Below are 21,647 nucleotides of genomic sequence, written 5' to 3'. Positions count from 1 at the left end.
GCGCCAGACTTAACTTTGTTTGTTGTCGTTTACGTTAACTCACCGCAGCTGCATCTTCTAAATAATGCCGCTAGTGGGGCTTGAGGAAGTGACGTCGTCTGCGCAGTGCGCCCTGATGCAGCCCCTGAAGTGAGACACGGGAAACAGAAATACTGCAAAATAATAATAATAATAATAATAATGTGACTAAACAAGACGAAATAGCGTCATAACATTTCATCTCGTTTTGGTCAACGAAAATGAAGAGACATTTTAACAGTTTTTATTTTGTAAACCACATTTAGTCTCGTTTTTATTCGTCAACAATATTGCATTATACATTTAATTATAGTTATTGTCACATGACCAGCATTTACGTTGCGTCTCGTTTTCGTCACGTGGTTCGTTGACGACAATATTTAGTTATAATTTTTGTTGACGAAAGAAATACTAGTAATCCGATATCGGATCTGACTCAAAAGACAATGTGATTCATCATTCCTTCCAATTAACCACCTTATCTTTGTATAGTAAAATAGTATGTTCAACAACATGAATAACGACGTAGCTGACCAGAGTTCGTGAATCAAATGATTCAGTTTAAAGAGTTGTTCAGACTTCTCTCGATCAGTTCAAGTCTCTCCATTTCAGATGTAAAAAAAAAAAAATTTATTTCACAAATTAAAAGTCCTGTGAGTCCGAAAAACAAAAGAAAATTGTAATTATCCTACCAGTTGATGGTTTCAAATTATGGTTCAAAGTGGAAACCGGTCCATGGGCACTGGTCAGCTAGCCATTTGTGCATATTTAATTGTATTCAATAGGCAGGCGATTCACCTCCACAGGATTATTTATGGCACAAAACAGGATACACTTGCCGATCACGTTCACATAGGAAAAAAAACAGAGAACAAGAAAACGCAGCCTTGGAAAACACAAGGCAAACGTACAATAATTCATTTCTGATTCAACATTTCAGTAACAAATCATATACATGCGCAGTTCAAATGACACATTAATCGAACTTTTCGACAGTTATTTAACACAGACACTCATTAATCACTCAATGGGTCTCATTCATGAAACATTCGTAAATATACGAGTAAATATGTGAGTGATTTAAAGTGGTAAAGGCGACATTCCCGAAAATTCTTCTCCTGATTCAGAAATACTTCGTAAACGTCAGATGTGATAGTGAAATGTGTGTGTGTGTGTTAATGAATTCCAATCAGTTGTAAATGGGACGCGTGTGCACGCTCATTCTCTAAATTACCATAAATCCCACCCATTAAAACCGACTGAAAACTATAGGCTATATGGGCATCATATTATGACACCAAACGAAGGATTTCAACTTGTCTTCTCAAAAACGAATTAAGAAGAGAAATTTCTCAGATGCAGAAATTGAAGTTTATTATCAGAAGTTCATTCAAAACGCCACATTTTGTTTTCAAGCGTACACAGTGGCGTATCAGGCCTAAAAAAAAGGAAGCTTGGCAGCATAGATGCAGTTAATGGAGTTTCATCTGTTAATCGAACAGTCCCAGAAGTGAAAAGAAAATGGTTTGACATGAAGCTTGACTGCATTATTTGTGACTTGCGGACTTGTAAAAGAATAAACAGCTTGAATAAAAAAATAAAATAAAAAAAAACTTGCGGACTTTTGTTCCGTTTGCAGATGGCTCTCGTAATTACTGGCTGTCGTAATAAAAGTAAAAAGAAAAACCGTATGTAATTACTATATATAATATTTGGTAACACTTTACAAGACGGGTGCACTAATAACCATTAATTCATGCTTAACTAATGCACAGATAATCATGTGTTAATGTATGACTCATGAAGAACTAAACCATTAATTAATGATTACTGCATCATGAAGATTCTAAATGATTAATATAAAGTAATATATGAATTGTTATTAATTAAATGTGTCATAATGTATTAATTCATTAATAACTTATTTTATTAACTAAAAGTCTAAATCAATGCGTTAATTACCACAATTGGTCAAGGCAATGTACTTCAACTTCCAGTTGTCTGCTTTAATTAATCATTAACTAATGATTTGCAAATGTATCATTATGTTATGACTTTACTTGTTGAGGCACATGACTATTAACTAATTGTTAAGTAATATGCCATTTTGGTTTGGACATCCACACTAAGCCATGGATTTCAATTTCCAACCATGTACAACCAAGATTTCACTGAGTCCGATGAACTTTGTTGTTCATGGCACAGGACTATGTCAGGTTAACATACACTGAGCACATGCGGTTGAGCTCTGCTATTTCATAACACTGTCTAGACTGGACAAAGACAATAGAACGTCCATTATAGTCAGTGATACTACACTGGATGCGTCGAGACACTACACGACAAAACCCAGTCAGTAAACCGATGCCACACTCTATTACTGACGTACTCTGAGCTCTTGTGCTAGTTCTGTTATGAAGGACAAATGGACTTGTGATGGTCTGTCATGTCCAGGTGTAGACAGCTGGTCTCGTCCAGTTTAAACACAGTGTAACAGCTTCAGGAGTTCAGATTCTGGTGTGCTGATATTTGTGTGTAGCCCAACTTACCCATCCTTCACACACATTCACCAACATTACATTCACTGCATGTGCAAACTGTCAAAACCCATAAATGGCATATTACTTAACAATTAGTTAATAGTCATGTGCCTCAACAAGTAAAGTCATAACATAATGATGCATTTGCAAATCATTAGTTAATGATTAATTAAAGCAGACAACTGGAAGTTGAAGTACATTGCTTTGACCAACTGTGGTAATTAACGCATTCATTTACACTTTTAGTTAATAAAATAAGTTATTAATTAATACATAGACACATTTAATTAATAACAATTAATATATTACTTAATCTATCAATCATTTAGAATCTTTATTAGTTGCTGATGCAGTAATCATTAATTAATGGTTTAGTTCTACATGAGTCATACATTAACACATGATTATCTGTGCATTAGTTAAATATGAATTAATGCAGATTAGTGCACCCGTATTGTAAAGTGTTACCTAATATTTTTTCAAAATGCTGTGTAAATATGTACCCGATTAAGGTGAATTAAAATGCAGCCTTATTAATGAGCAAAACGTTCGGATGTTAAGCGCACTATTTACGCGTGGCTGGGAGCAGTGTAGATTTCTTTCGTACCAACTAACGTTTGGAAAATACGAACATTTTAATGAATCCGAAAATTTACGTCAGAACCACTTTACACACGATTTACACAAAAATTCGTTCTGCTCGTGTTTCATGAATAAGACCCATTGTCTCAACTCATGACACAATGCTCATTGTTATACGTGATAGCTTTAGCCTACGGCTAATTTGTTCAGCTCGCGCTGTGCGGCCTACACTCAGCTCATATCAAATCATTTCTGAAATTGACATATCTTTCATAAGATAACATATGATAAAAAAATGTCACTCACCAAAACGAGATTGCATCACATATTCAATTAAAAAAAGACTATTCAATAAAGATTACCGCTCTGGGATCCACTAAATCTTTACTCCGATTTCCACTTCACCTCTCTCTGACGACAACACTCCAGGCTGAAGCATCCAAAGTTTACAAGTGCACACAATCACAGTTCTCGATAGATTATGATTATCATTTAGTGCAAGGAGTTTCTGGAGAAATGCTCCGTGTCTCATTTGATCTGTTCTCATCTAATTCTCTGTTTATGCTGACAGTGGCAGCGCCTGCGCGACCTGTGGGCGGGCCTTATGAATATGCCGCTTCTGTTGGCTCTCAGAGGTGTCAGTCACAGCAGCACAATCAGTGATTGGATGAATCGTGTGTTATTGCCCAGTGGTGTAATCGAGTGCATCAAGTAAAGGAAAAAAAAAAGAACTGATTGAAAAATATAATTTGTCCAGAACAGAGCGACACGACTCAATTTAAACTGTTATAGAAGAGATAATATACTAAGAATGCACTGGTCTCTCAAGGATTGTCTCTCTGCTTTATTTTATAAGAAATATCTCTGTGTCTAAAGTTCCTAATGTCCTGTACTCTCAACTTTTGTATAATAGTACTAGTCATAATTTTTACACCAGGCATGAATAAAAGGGATGTTTTTTTTATTTCCTGTTTCGTAAACCACTGGAAAAGAACGGACTGTAATGTATAGAGGAATGAAAATATGGAATCATTTAGCCTACCATTGATATCACCCATTTTTACAAGAAAAATTTGTTTAAAAAAAAATATTTAAAGGAACATTTTTACAAGAAAAATTTGTTTTAAAAAAATATTTAAAGGAACATTTAATGGCACAATATATAGTAAATTGTTGATTTCGATATTTGGAATGAATTTTGGGTTAGTGTGTTTCATTGACTTGACTTTTTATTGTTGTTGATTAAATGTAGTTTTGTATTTTTTACTTGTTGGGACCCCAGGAAGAGTAGACACTGCCTAGGTAGTGGCTAATGGGGATCCAAATAAACTAATAAACTTATATCATTGATGGAAAATACCATTTACAGCCAATACAGGCAATTTACTTAGGAACGTTTTTTTGACAGTTATAGCACCACCACGTCTTGCCTGATCTCCACCACTTTTATTAGGTGTCCTTGAAAGGTGCCCATACATGTCAAGTCAAGTCAAGTCAAGTTTATTTGTATAGCGCTTCTCACAATACAGATTGCATCAAAGCAGCTTCACAGCATCAAATCAAAACAATACAACAAAGCTTGTTTCAAGAGGAATTCACTGATTGATAAAACCAAATCAAACATCCCCAAAATATCCCCAACTGAGCAAGCCAAAGGCAACAGTGGCAAGGAACCGAAAAACTCCATCAAGTGACCTAATGGTATCCTAAAACTCCATCAGGTGACCTAATGGAGAAAAAAACCTTGGGAGAACCCAGGCTCAGTCGGGGGCCAGTTCTCCTCTGGCATTTATGAGCTAGAGGCCGGATTGTAGTTTGAACTGTGGGATTATATGAATGCCTGGCCAAAGAGATGCGACTTTAATCTAGTTTTAAACTGGGAGAGCGAGTCTGAGCAACGAACAGTATCAGGAAGACTATTCCAGAGTTTTGGAATGTCTGTCAAATTTGTTGTAAATATAATTTTTTTTATTGAAGTTTAGACACTTCTATTTATGAGAGCATAAAAATGATCCATGGGTGATAATGATTGGATTTTTTTTTTAGTTTTTTTTGTTCCTATCATAATTTTGACATTTTGGCATTATTGTTTAGCTATTTACCTATGTTTTCAAATTTCCTTAGTTTTTTTGTTGTTGTCTCGATCGGACTAACGGCTTTGAAGATAACCACAATTTTTTAAAGCTCTAAATGACACTTACAAAAACCATAAGGCGAAACCTGGCATGTTTGGTATTGTTGGAATCGGCAAGGATTCAGGAGTCTTAGGAGGTCACTCCTGTGAAAAAACACTGGCTTGAAACTTCTAAGGCTCCTTCAAGGCATTGAGCCAATGACGTATACTGAGTTTTGAGATACACCAATGTTCTCATAGACTATCATGGCACCCTGGACAAAGACACTGCGTGCCAATTTTCAGTAGACTAACGGTTGGGTGCGCTTATAGCTATTTTCATGATTTTTTTCACTGTTATAGCACCACCATGTGGCCAATTGTCACGATTTTTTTCATGTCAACTCAGATTGAGCTTATGAACATGTGTCCCAAGTTTAGCGAAAATATCTCTTTCCGCTCACAAGTTTTAACCATTTTATAGCGCCACCAAGTGGCCAATTGTCATGATTTTTTTTCACGTGACCTCAGAATGAGCTCATGAACATGTGTCCCAAGTTTTGCGAAAATATCTCTTTCCGTTCACAAGTTATAACCGTTTTATAGTGCCACCTAGTGGCCAATGGTTGCGATTTTTTTTCAAGTGATCTCAGACTGAGCTCAGGAAGACGTATCCCAAGTTTAGCAAAAAAATCTCTTTCCGTTCACAATTTATAACCGTTTTAGTAAAAGTGGCCCTGGTGCCATCAAATATTTTGGTTCCCCTTATCGATTGTTAATTGAAATTTTGAATTTTTTGGATGATTATTGATTGTCAGACTCCAGAGAATATTCTTGCAGTGGTTTGGTTCTGATCGGACCAAAAACCTAGAAGAAGTTCGCAAAAATAGGTTTTTCAAAAAAATGCAATTTACTCGAAATTGGCGCCTGAAGGGCGAGCAAATCCGAGGCATGCACCTGGTCCGCCTCGAGCCAAGGAATCCAACGATATAAGACACTTGAGCCTACGCCTCACGGTTGATGAGTTATGAGCCGTTTCGTACTTTTGACCGCTGTAGCGCCCCCGTCAGGCCGATCGGGGCGGGCCTTGGTGACGCTGTAGGCGGTGTGAGTACTATCAGCCCCCAAAGTTTCAAGTCTCTACGACTTACGGTTTGGTCTGCCCGATCAGTTTTATGTCTGAATGTTGCATCATGGGAAAATTAACAATAACAATAGGGTTTCAGCACTTCGTGCTTGAACCCCTAATAAGTGGCTAAAAAAGGGCCACAAAAAGGCCTCTAAAAAAAAAACTATAGGGTCTAGGCACTTGCCGCTTGCGCTGCTGCGTTCCAAAAACTTTATCAAGCCTTTTAACGTGTGCCTCGGAGAGGAAAAAGTATGTTTTTTGCCCTTTTAGCTCATTTATCATGGAAATGTGGTGAATGTTTTTTTTACCTTTTAAACTGTGACACCTCCACTGATGGCCCGATCTCCATAAAAGTTTGCACGCTTCTTTAGAATAATATGGCGCATGTGCTCAGCTAATTTGGTGAAGTGCTGCTCTTTTTTCCCCCATTTTTCAGTCATTTAAATGTCATTTTGCATAGGGTAATACAGAGGCCTTCTCACCTTTATGACAGTTAAAGCGCCCCACCAATGGCCCGACGTCCGTGAAAGTTTCCAAGCTTCTTTAGGATCACGTGACGCATGCGCATGCCCGATTTTGTGAGGTTGTATGCAAATCAGACAGCAAGATGGCCGCTTTCAGCCATTTCATGGGATTTGCCATAGAAATGCATCATTTTGACACCCTTTTAACATTTATAGCGCCACCAAGTGGCCAGTCGCCACGTCCTTTTTCACGCGACCACAGAATGAGCTCGTACATACGCGTGCTGAGTTTGGTGCAAAAATCTCGTTCCGTTCACGAGTTATAGCCAATTAAGCAAAATGGGCTCCTCCCACTTCAAACGTTTTGGCGGCCCTTAGGGACCGTGAGCCCAAATTTTCACTTTTTTTTGATAATTATTGACATTCGGACTCCAGAGAATCTTGCTGCACTGGTTTGGTTCCGGTCGGGCCAAAAACCTAGGACTAGTTCGCGAAAGTAGGTTTTGTGAAAAACCCCAAATACCCGAAAATTTTCCCAGGGTGACGAGCAAATCCGAGGCATGCACCTGGTCCGCCTCGAGCCAAGGAATCCAACGATATAAGACACTTGAGCCTACGCCTCACGGTTGATGAGTTATGAGCCGTTTCGTACTTTTGACCGCTGTAGCGCCCCCGTCAGGCCGATCGGGGCGGGCCTTGGTGACGCTGTAGGCGGTGTGAGTACTATCAGCCCCCAAAGTTTCAAGTCTCTACGACTTACGGTTTGGTCTGCCCGATCAGTTTTATGTCTGAATGTTGCATCATGGGAAAATTAACAATAACAATAGGGTTTCAGCACTTCGTGCTTGAACCCCTAATAAGTGGCTAAAAAAGGGCCACAAAAAGGCCTCTAAAAAAAAAACTATAGGGTCTAGGCACTTGCCGCTTGCGCTGCTGCGTTCCAAAAACTTTATCAAGCCTTTTAACGTGTGCCTCGGAGAGGAAAAAGTATGTTTTTTGCCCTTTTAGCTCATTTATCATGGAAATGTGGTGAATTTTTTTTTTACCTTTTAAACTGTGACACCTCCACTGATGGCCCGATCTCCATAAAAGTTTGCACGCTTCTTTAGAATAATATGGCGCATGTGCTCAGCTAATTTGGTGAAGTGCTGCTCTTTTTTCCCCCATTTTTCAGTCATTTAAATGTCATTTTGCATAGGGTAATACAGAGGCCTTCTCACCTTTATGACAGTTAAAGCGCCCCACCAATGGCCCGACGTCCGTGAAAGTTTCCAAGCTTCTTTAGGATCACGTGACGCATGCGCATGCCCGATTTTGTGAGGTTGTATGCAAATCAGACAGCAAGATGGCCGCTTTCAGCCATTTCATGGGATTTGCCATAGAAATGCATCATTTTGACACCCTTTTAACAGTTATAGCGCCACCAAGTGGCCAGTCGCCACGTCCTTTTTCACGCGACCACAGAATGAGCTCGTACATACGCGTGCTGAGTTTGGTGCAAAAATCTCGTTCCGTTCACGAGTTATAGCCAATTAAGCAAAATGGGCTCCTCCCACTTCAAACGTTTTGGCGGCCCTTAGGGACCGTGAGCCCAAATTTTCACTTTTTTTTGATAATTATTGACATTCGGACTCCAGAGAATCTTGCTGCACTGGTTTGGTTCCGGTCGGGCCAAAAACCTAGGACTAGTTCGCGAAAGTAGGTTTTGTGAAAAACCCCAAATACCCGAAAATTTTCCCAGGGTGACGAGCAAATCCGAGGCATGCACCTGGTCCGCCTCGAGCCAAGGAATCCAACGATATAAGACACTTGAGCCTACGCCTCACGGTTGATGAGTTATGAGCCGTTTCGTACTTTTGACCGCTGTAGCGCCCCCGTCAGGCCGATCGGGGCGGGCCTTGGTGACGCTGTAGGCGGTGTGAGTACTATCAGCCCCCAAAGTTTCAAGTCTCTACGACTTACGGTTTGGTCTGCCCGATCAGTTTTATGTCTGAATGTTGCATCATGGGAAAATTAACAATAACAATAGGGTTTCAGCACTTCGTGCTTGAACCCCTAATAAGTGGCTAAAAAAGGGCCACAAAAAGGCCTCTAAAAAAAAAACTATAGGGTCTAGGCACTTGCCGCTTGCGCTGCTGCGTTCCAAAAACTTTATCAAGCCTTTTAACGTGTGCCTCGGAGAGGAAAAAGTATGTTTTTTGCCCTTTTAGCTCATTTATCATGGAAATGTGGTGAATTTTTTTTTTACCTTTTAAACTGTGACACCTCCACTGATGGCCCGATCTCCATAAAAGTTTGCACGCTTCTTTAGAATAATATGGCGCATGTGCTCAGCTAATTTGGTGAAGTGCTGCTCTTTTTTCCCCCATTTTTCAGTCATTTAAATGTCATTTTGCATAGGGTAATACAGAGGCCTTCTCACCTTTATGACAGTTAAAGCGCCCCACCAATGGCCCGACGTCCGTGAAAGTTTCCAAGCTTCTTTAGGATCACGTGACGCATGCGCATGCCCGATTTTGTGAGGTTGTATGCAAATCAGACAGCAAGATGGCCGCTTTCAGCCATTTCATGGGATTTGCCATAGAAATGCATCATTTTGACACCCTTTTAACAGTTATAGCGCCACCAAGTGGCCAGTCGCCACGTCCTTTTTCACGCGACCACAGAATGAGCTCGTACATACGCGTGCTGAGTTTGGTGCAAAAATCTCGTTCCGTTCACGAGTTATAGCCAATTAAGCAAAATGGGCTCCTCCCACTTCAAACGTTTTGGCGGCCCTTAGGGACCGTGAGCCCAAATTTTCACTTTTTTTTGATAATTATTGACATTCGGACTCCAGAGAATCTTGCTGCACTGGTTTGGTTCCGGTCGGGCCAAAAACCTAGGACTAGTTCGCGAAAGTAGGTTTTGTGAAAAACCCCAAATACCCGAAAATTTTCCCAGGGTGACGAGCAAATCCGAGGCATGCACCTGGTCCGCCTCGAGCCAAGGAATCCAACGATATAAGACACTTGAGCCTACGCCTCACGGTTGATGAGTTATGAGCCGTTTCGTACTTTTGACCGCTGTAGCGCCCCCGTCAGGCCGATCGGGGCGGGCCTTGGTGACGCTGTAGGCGGTGTGAGTACTATCAGCCCCCAAAGTTTCAAGTCTCTACGACTTACGGTTTGGTCTGCCCGATCAGTTTTATGTCTGAATGTTGCATCATGGGAAAATTAACAATAACAATAGGGTTTCAGCACTTCGTGCTTGAACCCCTAATAATAATAATAAAAATCAGTACAATTACAATAGGGTTTCAGCACTTCGTGCTTGAACCCCTAAAAATCAGTACAATTACAATAGGGTTTCAGCACTTCGTGCTTGAACCCCTAATAAGAAGAGACGTTTTGGACAGTTATAGCGCCACCTATTGTCCGATCTTCACGAAACTTGGCATGCTTCTTCACCATGTTCTGACACATATGCTCATCGATTTTTGTGAAGTTTGGGGTTTTCCCTTAGGTTGTATAGGCTTTTGAGTGTTTTTATGTCCCACCCCTTTCCTAAATGACCCTGTTACAGCCAGGCCAATGCAAAAGTTCAACTTTTTTTCAATAATTATTGATCTAGAGAGTCCAGAGAATTGTCCTAGACTGGTCTGGTTCCGATTGGGTCAAAAACCAGGGACTAGTTGGCCAAAGTAGGTTTTGGACAAATTTGCCCATAACAATTTTTTTTTTTGCTCGTAGGGGAATTTGGAGATAGCCATTTTGTCCGTCTGGAGCCAGGGATCACAGTGATGCTAAAATTGAGATTCTAGGACAAACTGTCTAGGAGTTATGAGCAATTTAGTAAATGTGGTCATTATAGCTCCACCTATGGGCCAATCTGGGCCATACTTTGATAGGTTCTCCCCAAATTGAGGACTACCATCTGGCAAAGTTTCAAGGTTCCAGGTCTTACGGTTTGGGCTGCACGATGCGTTTTAGCGGAGAAGAAAAATAATAATAAAAATCAGTACAATTACAATAGGGTTTCAGCACTTCGTGCTTGAACCCCTAATAAGAAGAGACGTTTTGGACAGTTATAGCGCCACCTATTGTCCGATCTTCACGAAACTTGGCATGCTTCTTCACCATGTTCTGACACATATGCTCATCGATTTTTGTGAAGTTTGGGGTTTTCCCTTAGGTTGTATAGGCTTTTGAGTGTTTTTATGTCCCACCCCTTTCCTAAATGACCCTGTTACAGCCAGGCCAATGCAAAAGTTCAACTTTTTTTCAATAATTATTGATCTAGAGAGTCCAGAGAATTGTCCTAGACTGGTCTGGTTCCGATTGGGTCAAAAACCAGGGACTAGTTGGCCAAAGTAGGTTTTGGACAAATTTGCCCATAACAATTTTTTTTTTGCTCGTAGGGGAATTTGGAGATAGCCATTTTGTCCGTCTGGAGCCAGGGATCACAGTGATGCTAAAATTGAGATTCTAGGACAAACTGTCTAGGAGTTATGAGCAATTTAGTAAATGTGGTCATTATAGCTCCACCTATGGGCCAATCTGGGCCATACTTTGATAGGTTCTCCCCAAATTGAGGACTACCATCTGGCAAAGTTTCAAGGTTCCAGGTCTTACGGTTTGGGCTGCACGATGCGTTTTAGCGGAGAAGAAAAATAATAATAAAAATCAGTACAATTACAATAGGGTTTCAGCACTTCGTGCTTGAACCCCTAATTAAAGCTGCAAGCAGCATTTATCGGGGTTCAAGCAGTTAAGGCCTTTAAGGCATTTAAGCACAAAAGCATCAAAAGTCATTAAGATTTATTTAGCAAGCATGTAACCACTGACATAATAGATGGAAAAGACCATTTACAGCCAATACAGGCAAATTGCCATGGGATATATATGGTTTTAAAGCTTTTTAACAGTTATAGCGCCACCTATGGTCCGATCTCCATAAAATTGTTTACTGTGACCTCAAATTGAACCCATACACATGTGTACTGAGTTTGGTGAAGATATCTCATTTACTTCTTGAGTTATAGCCATTTGAGTAAAATAGGCTCCTCCCACAACGATTTGCCACATTCTAGAATTATTTAATATGATTCTAGCATGATTTACTATCATATACCATGTTCCAGAATGATTTATTAGGATTCTAGCATGATTTACCTTGATACACCTCATTTCAGTATTATTTACTATGATTTACAATGTTTCTAGCATGATTAACCACATTACTAGCAATTATGTGAAGTGTCAGTGCAAATGAGGTGATGAACACTGACAAAATATTATTGTGTTATAATAGTTAGTTATATACGTGATTTTTAGTGTGTGTCCAAGTATGAATGCAAAAGCACATGTAAAATATTTCATTATTAAGTAGAATGGCCAGCAGAGGGCACTAGAAGACCACTTATTGGCTCACTTTCACTTTAAACCAGTTTTCTGCACTAAAGCAAACCAGTTTTTCCATGTTAACTCAATGCATGCTTACACACTCACACACACACACACACACACACACACACAGCATAGTTAATCATGATTTACCATGATATACCACGTTCTAGTATTATTTACCAGGAGATAAACGACAATCTAGTATTATTTACTTTGATTTACCATGTTTCTAGCCTGATTTATCACATTACTAGCAATTATTTGAAGTGTCAGTGCAAATAAAGTGATTAACACTGACAAAATATGATTGTGTTATAATAGTTATTGCTATATAAGTGATTTTTAGTGTGTATTCAAGTATAAATGCAAGCACATGTGGAAAAATTTAATTAATAAGTAGAATGGCCAGCAGAGGGCAGTAGAAGACTACTTATTGGCTCACTTTCACTTTAAACCTCATGATTTTGACCAGTTTTCTGCACTAAAGCAAACCAGTGTTTCCATGTTAACTCAATAATGCATACTTGCTACATATGCTACACACAATAATGCTACACACACACACACACACACACACACACACACACACACAAATGTTTCAGTGATATTGGTGTCACATTCACCTTCATCACATTCACCTTCTGTCTTCATCACATTCACCATCTGTCGTCATCACCTGCACCTGCTCCTCATCACCCTCCTCATCATCACCTGCTCCTCATCATCATAACCGTCACCTGTTGTCCTTGTCTTGATCTGTGTATTTAAGTTCCCCTCTCATCCATTATCATTGTCGGTTATTGTTTGTGCACTAGCACTCTGTTATGTTTGTTTTCATGTTGGAAAATAAAACCTTTGTTATATTTGTACCACACACACACACACACACACACACACACACACACACACACACACACACACACACACACACACACACACACACACACACACCATCATTTATCATGATTTACCATGGCTGATACCAATACCAATATGAGAAAATGACTATTTTAAACAGCAGGGGGCAGTAAAATACCACTTATTGGCTTAACATGCCATTAATTCATATCATTTTCACCTTTTTAACTGTTATAGAGGCAAATTTTGTCCGATCTGTCTGAAAATTTTCATGCTTGTTCAGGGTGATATTTCACACGTTCTGACTTGTTTTTAAGAAGGTCTGAGCATTGATTAAAGAGATATAGGCTTTCGGGGACACTTGGTAAAGGCCAGATTTTGAAGTGAACCTATTATAGCTATCCAAATGAAGTAGTTCAACTTTTTCTGACAATTATTGATCTAGTGAGTCCAGAGAATTGTATTGCACTAGTTTTGAACATTATGATGTGAAAATTATATGATCAGAGATGGAAAAGACCATTTACAGCCAATACAGGCAGTTTACCATAGGAAATATATGATTTTAAAGCTTTTTAACAGTTATAGCGCCACCTATCGTCCGATCTCCATAGAATTTTTCATGCTTGTTAATGATGTTATGTCACATATGCTGACCAATTTTTGTGAAGTTCTGAGTTTTTATTTAGGATTTATAGGCTTTTTAATGTATTTTGACACGCCCATTTTATAAATTACCCTATTACAGCCATCCAAATGCAAAAGTTCAACTTTTTTTTGATAATTATTCATCTAGAGAGTCCAGAGAATTGTCCTAGACTGGTCTGGTTCCAATCGGGCAAAAAACCTAGGACTAGTTCGCAAAAGTAGGTTTTTAACATATTAATGAATAATTAATGAACAGTTTGATTGACAGCAATGGTTCTTGAGGCAAAGTTGTTCAGGATGAGGAGATCTATCAAATGATATGCATATTGTGTGGATATTTGTAACACCACGTGATTACAGAGCCGTAAAACTCGTTAGCGCCAACTAGTGGCCGATTTCTTTCAAAATTCTTACAGACCTTTAGGGCCATGAGCCGAACATGCCCATTGAGTTTCGTTCCGATCGGCCTCCGTTAACCTTGTCTAATAGGTGCTCAAACTTCGTTGGCCGATGGCGGCCATGTTTTTTGAGATACGCCAATGTCCTCATACACATACATGGCACCTTGGACCAAGACACTGCATACCAATTTTCAAGTCAATCGGACTAACGGTCAGGTGGTTATAGCCTGTTTTATGTTTTTTTCCTTTTATAGCGCCACCATGAGGCCAATCGTCGCGATTTTTTTACTGTGACCCCAGATTGAACTCATACACATGTGTACCAAGTTTGGTGAAGATACCTCATTTACATCGGGAGTTATAGCCATTTTAGTAAAATAGGCCCCTCCCACAACGTACGTTTTGGCGCCCCTTAGCGACCGTGAATCGAAATTTCCACTTTTTTTCGATAATTATTGATATTCAGACTCCAGAGAACATTTCTGCACTGGTTTGGTTCCAATCGGGCAAAAAACCAGGGACTAGTTCGCAAAAGTAGGTTTTTGACAAAATTCAAAATGGCGGAAAATCTATCATGGCGGAAATGAAATCGGAGATATACGTTTTGTTCGTCAGGCATCCAGCTTTCCAATGATATAAGACACTTGAGTCTACGACATACGGTCTAGGAGTTATGAACAGTTTCGCGCTTTTGGTTGCTATAGCGCCACCTATGGGCCAATCGGGGTCATAATCTCTGAACCTTTCCTCGATTTTTGTACTACCATCTGTCAAAGTTTCAAAGTTCCAGCTCTTACGGTTTGGGCTGCACGATGCGTTTTACGGCGGAATAATAATAATAATAATAATTAAAGCTGCAAGCAGCATTTATCGGGGTTCAAGCAGTTAAGGCCTTTAAGCACAAAAGCATCAAAAGTGATTAAGTTTTATTTAGCAAGCATGTAACTACTGACATAATAGATGGAAAAGACCATTTACAGGAAATACCATAGGAAATATATGGTTTTAAAGCTTTTTAGCAGTTATAGCGCCACCTATCGTCCGATCTCCGTGAAAATTGCCATGCTTGTTAATGATGTTATGTCACATATGCTCACCAATTTTTGTGAAGTTCTGAGTTTTCATTTAGGATTTATAGGCTTTTTAATGTTTTTTTGCCACGCCCATTTTCTAAATGACCCTATTACAACCATCTACATGCAAAAGTTCAACTTTTTTTTTGATAATTATTGATCTAGAGTGTCCAGAGAATTGTCCTAGACTGGTCTGGTTTCGATCGGGCGAAAAACCTAGGACTAGTTTGCAAAAGTAGGTTTATAACATAATTACGAATATTTAATAACCGGTTTAATTGACAGCATTAGTTCTTGAGGCAAAGTTGTTCAGCATGAGCAGATCTATCAGATGATATGCATTTTGTGACGATAAGTGTAACACCACGTGATTACAGAGCCATAAAACTCGTTAGCGCCAACTAGTGGCCGATTTCTTTCAAAAATCTTACAGACCTCTAGGGCCATGAGTCGAACATGCCCATCGAGTTTCGTTCCGATCGGCCTCCGTTAACCTTGTCTAATAGGTGCTCAAATTTCATTGGTTGATGGCGGCCATGTTTTTCGAGATACGCCAATGTCCTCATAGACATACATGGTACCTTGGACCAAGACACTGCATACCAATTTTCAAGTCAATCGGACTAACGGTCACGTGGTCATAGCTGTTTTCATGTTTTTTTCATGTTATAGCGCCACCTAGTGATCAATCGTCGCGATTTTTTTACTGTGACCCCAGATTGAACTCATACACATGTGCACCAAGTTTGGTGAAGATATCTAATTTCATTCTCGAGTTATAGCCATTTTAGTAAAATAGGCTCCTCCCACAACATTAATTTATCACCCCCTGGCGATCAGGAATCGAAATTTCGACTTTTTTTCGATAATTATTGATATTCAGACTCCAGAGAACATTTCTGCACTGTTTTGGATCCAATTGGACAAAAAACCTAGGACTAGTTCGCAAAAGTAGGTTTTTAACTAAATTCAAAATGGCGGACAATTTGCATACAGGAAATGAAATCGGAGATATACGTTTTGACCTTCAGGTTTCCACCTTTCCAGTGATATAAGACACTTGAGTCTACGTCATACGGTCTAGGAGTTATGAGCAGTTTCGCGCTTTTGGTTGCTATAGCGCCACCTATGGGCCAATTGGGGTCATATTCTCTGAACCTCTCCTCGATTTTTGTACTACCATCTGGCAAAGTTTCAAAGCTCCAGCTCTTACGGTTTGGGCTGCACGATGAGTTTTACGGCAGAAGAAAAATAATAATAATAATAATAATTAAAGCTGCAAGCAGCATTTATCGGGGTTCAAGCAGTTAAGGCCTTTAAGCACACAAGCATCAAAAGACATTAAGTTTTATTTAGCAGGCATTTAACAATTGACATAATAGACGGAAAAGACCATTTACAGCCAATACAGGCAGTTTACCATGGGAAATATATGGTTTTAAAGCTTTTTAACAGTTATAGCGCCACCTTTGGTCCGATCTCCATAAAATTTGGCATGCTTGTTAATGATGTTATGTCACATATGCTCACCAATTTTTGTGAAGTTCTGAGTTTTCATTTATGATTTATAGGCATTTTAGTGTATTTTGCCACGCCCCTTTTGTAAATTACCCTGTTACAGCCAGGCAAATGCAAAAGTTCAACTTTTTTTCGATAATTATTTATCTAGAGAGTCCAGAGAATTGTCCTAGACTGGTCTGGTTCCGATCGGGCGAAAAACCAGGGACTAGTTCGCAAAAGTAGGTTTTTAACATATTCATGAATATTTAATGAACGGTTTGATTGACAGCAATGGTTCTTGAGGCAAAGTCGTTCAGCATGAGGAGATCTATCAAATGATATGCATTTTGTGACAATAAGTGTAACACCACGTGATTACAGAGCCTTAAAACTCGTTAGCGCCAACTAGTGGCCGATTTCTTTCAAAATTGTTACAGACCTCTAGGGGCTTGAGCCGAACATGCCCACCGAGTTTCGCTCCGATCGGACTTCGTTAACGGTGCTCAAACCTCATTGGCCAATGGCGGCCATGTTTTTCGAGATACGCCAATATCCTTTTACACATACATGGCCCCTTGGGCCAAGACACTGCATACCAAATTTCAAGTCATTCGGAAAAACGGTCAGGTGTCTATACGTTTTTTTTTTTTATAGCGCCACCATGTGGCCAATCGACGCAATTTTTTTTACTGTGACCTCAGAGTGGCATCTTACACATGTGTACCAAGTTTGGTGAAGTTTACTTAATTACTTCTTGAGTTATAGCCATTTTAGTAAAATAGGCTCCTCCCACAACGTTAATTTTGCACCCCCTAGGTACCATGAATCGAAATTTCAACGTTTTTTCGATAATTATTGATCTTCAGACTCCAAAGAACAATTCTGCACTGGTTTGGTTCCGATCGGGCGAAAAACCAGGGACTAGTTTGCAAAAGTAGTTTTTTGACAAAATTCAAAATGGCGAAAAATCTATCATGGCGGAAATGAAATCGGAGATATACGTTTTTTTCTTCAGGAGCTCTGGATTTCAATGATATAAGACACTTGAAGCTACGCCTTACGGTCTGGGAGTTCTGAGCAGTTTCGCGCTTTTGATTGCTATAGCGCCACCTATGGGCCGATTGGGCTGAGTCCGTGTATCTGAGTAGCGAGCAATAGTACTACCATCTGGCAAAGTTTCAAGTCTCTAGGTCTTACGGTTTGGGCTGCACGATGCGTTTTATGGCGGAAAAATAATAATAATAAAAATCAGGACAATTACAATAGGGTTTCAGCACTTCGTGCTTGAACCCCTAATAATAATAATAATAATAATAAAAATCAGTACAATTACAATAGGGTTTCAGCACTTCGTGCTTGAACCCCTAATAAAAATCAGTACAATTACAATAGGGTTTCAGCACTTCGTGCTTGAACCCCTAATAATAAAAATCAGCACAATTACAATAGGGTTTCAGCACTTCGTGCTTGAACCCCTAATAAAAATCAGCACAATTACAATAGGGTTTCAGCACTTCGTGCTTGAACCCCTAATAATAATAAAAATCAGCACAATTACAATAGGGTTTCAGCACTTCGTGCTTGAACCCCTAATAAAAATCAGCACGATTACAATAGGGTTTCAGCATTTCATGCTTGAACCCCTAATAAGAAGAGACGTTTTGGACAGTTATAGCGCCACCTATTGTCCGATCTTCACGAAACTTGGCATGCTTCTTCACCATGTTCTGGAAATGGCGCAAATCAAAAGAATCATCTGACCTGAGTATGTATAAATCTCTCCTCTCGTCCTTTTCTGCTGATGTTCATGCTGCAAAATCTTCTTATTTCCACAACAAGATCAACAGCTCCTCCAACGCACGACTACTCTTCAAGACATTCAACTCACTCCTCTGTCCACCTCCACCACCACCCTCCTCCTCCTTAACTGCCGATGATTTTGCAAACTTCTTCACCAACAAAACAACAACTATCAGCAGTCAATTCTCAGCTCCACACACACAGGAACCCAGACCGACCCCTTCCACAGCCAATACCCCTCTGTCCTCCTTTTCGCCGCTAACAGAGGAAGAAGTATCTACACTTCTCCTCTCCAGTCACCCTACCACCTGCCCTCTAGACCCCATCCCCTCACACCTTCTACAAGCCATCTCTCCCACACTTCTACCAGCACTAACACACATCATCAACTCATCCCTCCATACTGGCACCTTCCCTACAGCATTCAAGCAGGCTCGGGTCACTCCACTGCTTAAAAAACCAACGCTAAACACGTCTTTTGTAGAGAATTACAGACCCATCTCTCTCCTACCATTCATTGCAAAAACACTTGAAAGAGCTGTTTTCAACCAAGTAACATCCTTCTTGTCTCTAAACAACCAGCTGGATGTCAACCAATCTGGCTTCAAGAAAGGGCATTCAACTGAGACTGCATTACTGTCGGTCACAGAAGCCCTACGGATTGCAAAAGCTGCTTCCAAATCTTCACTCCTCATTCTCCTTGATCTGTCTGCTGCCTTCGACACCGTGAACCATCAGATCCTTATGTCCAGCCTCTCATCACTGGGCATCACAGGAACTTCACTCGACTGGTTTGAATCCTATCTCACAGGTAGGTCCTTCAAAGTCGCATGGAGAGGCGAGGTATCCAGAGCACATCAACTGACCACAGGGGTTCCCCAGGGTTCAGTTCTCGGTCCCCTCCTCTTCTCCATCTACACTACATCACTGGGACACATCATACAGGCACATGGTTTCTCCTACCACTGCTATGCTGATGACACACAACTCTTCCTCTCATTTCGACCAGATGATCCCACAGTAGCTGCACGGGTCTCGAGCTGTCTGGCAGACATCTCCACATGGATGAAGGAACATCACCTGCAGCTCAACCTGGCAAAGACTGAACTGCTCGTCCTCCCTGCCAATCCGTCTCTACAGCACGACTTCACCATCCAGCTTGATTCATCATCAATCACACCATCAAGGTCGGTCAGAAATCTGGGAGTAACGTTTGATGACCAGCTGACCTTCACAGATCACATTTCAAAGACAGCTCGATCATGCAGGTTTGCGCTGCACAACATCAGGAAGATCAGGCCTTTCCTAACTGAGCACGCAACACAACTCCTCGTCCAGGCCCTGGTCATTTCTAGGCTTGACTACTGCAATGCTCTTCTGGCCGGACTTCCAGCATGTGCTACCAAACCTCTTCAGATGATCCAGAATGCTGCAGCTCGTCTTGTCTTCAACGAGCCCAAGAGGGCCCACGTCACCCCTCTGTTAATCTCTCTGCACTGGCTACCTCTCGCTGCTCGCATCAAGTTCAAGGCATTGACGCTTGCTTACAGATCTATCACAGGCTCAGCTCCCTCCTACCTTCACTCACTCCTACGAGCCTACATCCCCACCAGACGCCTACGATCAATCAACAAGCGACGTCTCGTGGTTCCATCACAGAAAGCCACAAGATCACTTTCCAGATCATTCTCATTCACAGTTCCATGCTGGTGGAACACTCTCCCCACCCTCATCCGGAATGCTGAATCCCTGACAACATTCAAAAAGCAGCTGAAAACCCATCTCTTCCATGAGCACCTAAACTCATAAAAAAAAAAAAAAAAAAAAAAAAAAAAAACCTTTCCCTTAAAATCCCACTTATCATGCTTATGCTACTCTGAATAATGCCTGAACTTCGTATTCTGAACACTTCTTGCGTTGTTGTTGTCTTTTGCCTCTTCATGATGACTCGCTTAATTTAGTCCTGATTTGTAAGTCGCTTTGGATAAAAGCGTCTGCTAAATGACTAAATGTAAATGTTCTGACACATATGCTCATCGATTTTTGTGAAGTTTGGGGTTTTCCCTTAGGTTGTATAGGCTTTTGAGTGTTTTTATGTCCCACCCCTTTCCTAAATGACCCTGTTACAGCCAGGCCAATGCAAAAGTTCAACTTTTTTTCAATAATTATTGATCTAGAGAGTCCAGAGAATTGTCCTAGACTGGTCTGGTCTGGATTGGGCCAAAAACCAGGGACTAGTTGGCCAAAGTAGGTTTTGGACTAAAGTGCCCATATAAATTTTTTTTTTTGCTCGTAGGCGAATTTGGAGATAGCCATCTTGTCCGTCTGGAGCCAGGGATCACAGTGATGCTAAAATTGAGATTCTAGGACAAACTGTCTAGGAGTTATGAGCAATTTAGTAAATGTGGTCATTATAGCTCCACCTATGGGCCAATCTGGGCCATACTTTGATAGGTTCTCCCCAAATTGAGGACTACCATTTGGCCAAGTTTCAAAGCTCCAGCTCTTACGGTTTGGGCTGCACGATGCGTTTTAGGGCGGAATAATAATAATAATAATAATAAAAATCAGCACGATTACAATAGGGTTTCAGCATTTCATGCTTGAACCCCTAATAAGAAGAGACGTTTTGGACAGTTATAGCGCCACCTATTGTCCGATCTTCACGAAACTTGGCATGCTTCTTCACCATGTTCTGACACATATGCTCATCGATTTTTGTGAAGTTTGGGGTTTTCCCTTAGGTTGTATAGGCTTTTGAGTGTTTTTATGTCCCACCCCTTTCCTAAATGACCCTGTTACAGCCAGGCCAATGCAAAAGTTCAACTTTTTTTCAATAATTATTGATCTAGAGAGTCCAGAGAATTGTCCTAGACTGGTCTGGTCTGGATTGGGCCAAAAACCAGGGACTAGTTGGCCAAAGTAGGTTTTGGACTAAAGTGCCCATATAAATTTTTTTTTTTGCTCGTAGGCGAATTTGGAGATAGCCATCTTGTCCGTCTGGAGCCAGGGATCACAGTGATGCTAAAATTGAGATTCTAGGACAAACTGTCTAGGAGTTATGAGCAATTTAGTAAATGTGGTCATTATAGCTCCACCTATGGGCCAATCTGGGCCATACTTTGATAGGTTCT

Source organism: Rutilus rutilus (genome assembly GCF_951802725.1).
Source record: "Rutilus rutilus genome assembly, chromosome: 5".
NCBI lineage: Eukaryota > Metazoa > Chordata > Actinopteri > Cypriniformes > Leuciscidae > Rutilus > Rutilus rutilus.
The sequence above is the reverse complement of the archived record's forward strand: the minus strand, read 5'-3'. Positions refer to the sequence as shown.